The sequence below is a fragment of the Phaethon lepturus genome, unplaced genomic scaffold, assembly GCF_000687285.1.
Source record: "Phaethon lepturus isolate BGI_N335 unplaced genomic scaffold, ASM68728v1 scaffold24397, whole genome shotgun sequence".
Classification (NCBI taxonomy): domain Eukaryota; kingdom Metazoa; phylum Chordata; class Aves; order Phaethontiformes; family Phaethontidae; genus Phaethon; species Phaethon lepturus.
In genome coordinates this window covers 1-3,558 of record NW_010550129.1, presented here as the reverse complement: position 1 = coordinate 3,558, position 3,558 = coordinate 1, and the positions used below count along the sequence as shown (strand labels likewise).

Below are 3,558 nucleotides of genomic sequence, written 5' to 3'. Positions count from 1 at the left end.
CATTCAGCAGGGTTGTCCACCCCCCTCCCCAGCAGAAGCCACAGCATTGATGCCAGCCCTTTACCTTCTCCCAGGCGGAGATGGCGAGGGTGAAGGGGTTGAATGCATGTGGTGGTGCAGCTGGACTCTGGCAACCCACTCGCCCTCCTTCTCAAGGGAGAAGGGCTTGTTCCAGTGCCCTCTGCTCCTGTCCTTCGTTCCCATGCCATTTTGCAGGCTGAACATGATGATGATGTCCACATCCTCATCCCTCCCATTCTCCACCTCTCAGATGAGCACTCCTACGGGCAGGCTGGAGCCCTGGAAGAGACGGACAGCACCATGTATAGGACTGGTGCTCTGCGGTTAACTGTCAGGAGCATCGCTTCTCAGACCACATGGGATGCAGCAGGATCAAGAGCACTAGGAATGATTTGGTCTCAGAGTCCACTGCCAAGCTGGGGAGCAGCAGCGGGAGCAGAGGATTTTGGGGGGCAGGCAATAAAAAATTCAGATCACAAGCCCTGGACTAGCAAACCCCCCCACCAGGCAATACACAGATGGAAAACAGCATTTAAGGCTTAGACAGGTGTCTCACCACCCATCTGCTCATCAGGCTGCTACCCCAGCAAAGCACGTGAGTCTGTAAGAGGAAGATCAGGTGTGTTGGCAGTGCAGCCTGCTGCCCTCATCCAGGGCTGGGAGCAAGCAGGAGCAGCATGCAGGAGCAGCAAGGCATCCCTTGCTGCCGTCCCTGACCTTCCACATTGCTGTGTGGATTCCTCTTGCCTGGGAGCATCAATGAGCAGAGACAGGGGAACTATTGGGAAAGGCCAGCTAATAAGCAGCTCTTCCCTTGGGGACAGCAGGCAAAAGCCAGCTAAAACACTCTCAGGAGCACCCAGCTGACCCACAAGTACAGGCTGAGGGTTTCCTAAAACATCACCACCAGATCCTTCGGGCAGTAAGGCCACAGCTCTGGACCTGCCATTCCAGGTAGGCAGGAGCTGGGACGGCCACAGGACAAAACCAAAGGCAGGAAATAAGCAGGACAAAGTGTCAGAGCACAGGTCAGAGGGGAAAGGAGCAGCTGCCAAAGCTAAGCACAGGGAAAAAGAGATTACTCCTCTCAGCACTAACCGCTCCAGGAGAGGCAAAGCCTTCCAGGGTCTCACTGTTACACACCTGTGGCAGCTGGCACTAGGGACAGGATCTTGGGATAGAAAAGACCAGGCTGGGAAAGAACATTAACAAGGCAGCAAGCCTGGTCATCTTCAGGCAACAAGAGATAAGGAACTCCTCTACTGAAGCGTCCCTGGATGCATGAGCAATGCTCAAGGGTCAAAAGCTCGCCAGTTCCGAGCCTCTGCTGCCCAAACAGGACACACTGAGCATCTTGCAGGACAGCCCCATCTCTGCCGTGCCAATCCTTTCCCCCTCTCATGTAGACAGCTCTGCAAAGTCCCTGCCAACCTGCTCCATAAGAGCCATGCTGCCACAGCCCAGTGTGGCCCAGCACTCCCATGGGAGGGCCATCACCTCCTTACCTTATAGTCATGGGGGATGACAGGAGAGACCTGGCAGCAAGTGAGCACCACGTTTTGCCCCAGGAGTTCATAGACCATCCAGGTATGGGGGTACAGGGCGTGGTAGAAGGCATAGTGGCCACAGTAGCCCCAGTTCCATCCCTGCAGAGCACTAGGTCTGTCTGCGGACAGAACCTGCTGGTAAACTGTCTGCCCCTTGTGACACAGGCACGCTGTGAACTGGAGAGGAGAGGAGCACGTGGAGGGGAAGAGATGAGCTCAAGAGCAGATGCCTCAACTGCCCAGGCTGCTGCAGTGCCCCTCACACTCCTCGCAGGCCCCACACCATCCAAGCCCTACTGCACCTACCTGGTCGGCAATGACCGTTTCTTAGTGATAAATGCCAGGATTCAGCTGCCAGCAGCAGAACTCACCCTGCCAGGCACAGGTGATTGTGCCTCCCCCAATCCCACCCAGTGGGCACCCTGGCAGAAACACCTGAAATTAGCACCCTGGTTCCTCCCCACAGTGGGGTCTGGCCCAATGACACACACATACCCATGCAGCTCCAGGGGCCCCTTGGCACTGCCTGCACCCCAGAAGCAATTTGATCCACTCTCCCCCTCTAGCACCTTGACGGCCCCATGTGAAACCCTGCCCACCCAGCACATGCTGGCACTGCCTCCCGCACCACCCCAGTGCCCAAACTGGAGGCTGACCACAGACCTGCTGTAGGAACAGCACATAAGAGGCCAATGAAGGCAGATTTCTTCTCTATGAGGGTCATTTGTATCACCACCTGAAGTATTGGCAAGCAAGGGAAGGAGAGGTATGAAAGAAGACAGGAGCTGGCATCACTGCGCAGGAGGATGTCTGACACACATTGCAGCTGCCCCTCTTGTAGAGATGTACAATGGGGACCTGTGTCCCAGGGCACATGGGGTGACATCCCCTGACATCCATCTGCAGTGTGTATCATCAGCAGACACAAGCAGGCAGAGCTCAGGCAGCCCAGGGCTGCCTGCAAGGGCACAGCATGAAAACACAGCAGTCCAATACCCAAGAGCAGGGCTCCCAGCTCATGCAGGGAGCTTTCCCAGCCACCCCACCACAAAGCGGCAACACACACAAGGACCACCACCATGCCCGGTAGGGCACATCCTGCTAAGGAAGGTCTCAGAGCAGAGGCACAAGCCTGGAGAAGCCATACAGTGCTTTGGGGATGTGAGCCTTGCTCTTCCACCTCCACATCCCCATTACCACACACAGCCCTGCCACATCCCAGTGTCACATCCTTGGGGGCAGATGGCACAGGGCAGCCTTGCCCTGTAGGAGGTGGTGTTGGCTGTCTGCAGCTGGCAGGATCCCAGGGACTCACCTCCACTCACATGCTGGCTGCACAGTCAGGCCCATCAGATAATTTGTCACCCAAAAGCCTGGGAATCAAGAGACACACAAACAGGGGCACACCCACACCTGGATGTGCTAGCACCACTCCAAGCAAGCAGAGCAAGGTTGAACTCCCAAGCTGGCACTCATAAGGGACTGGCTTTTGGTAAAGAACCACCCCAAGTTAAATCTTCCATCTGGAGACAATTAGCATACAGAAACCAGCTACCAGATTAGAAGCAGTTGCTGAACGTCCCTGAGCAAACAGACAGGCAAGACCCAAGTGGCTTCTCAGGTGGGCACAGGAGCCTTTGTGGTGGGGAACATTCCTGAGCTACCCACAGGCACTGGTGCTGTAGTACTGAGAGGAAAAAGCCACCCCAGCTGGGAGCCCACAGCCTGTCCTGCTCCAGCAGCTCACGGGATGCAGAACCTAGGCAGTGGGCGAGTGAGCACTATTCCCCCAGGACATGTACCCCTAGCTTCATGGGGACGGTGGCATCAAGGGAGAGAGGCTCTTCCACAACACTCCCTGCTCCTACACACTCCTCCCCAGCAAAAACAACCCACTCTTGCCTTTTCAGCTGTGTGGTCACCAGACCTTTATTCACCAACTTCTAAGGCCCCCAAATCCCTCTGTCCTGGTTTCAGCCAGGATAGAGTT

At 56.0% G+C, this 3,558-nt stretch overlaps 1 pseudogene; it reads right to left on the bottom strand.

Moving 5' to 3' along the window:
- The window catches only part of LOC104623397, a 5,204-nt pseudogene extending 2,844 nt beyond the window's left edge, over nt 1-2,360 (bottom strand).
- Nucleotides 2,361-3,558: the final 1,198 nt, after the last annotated feature.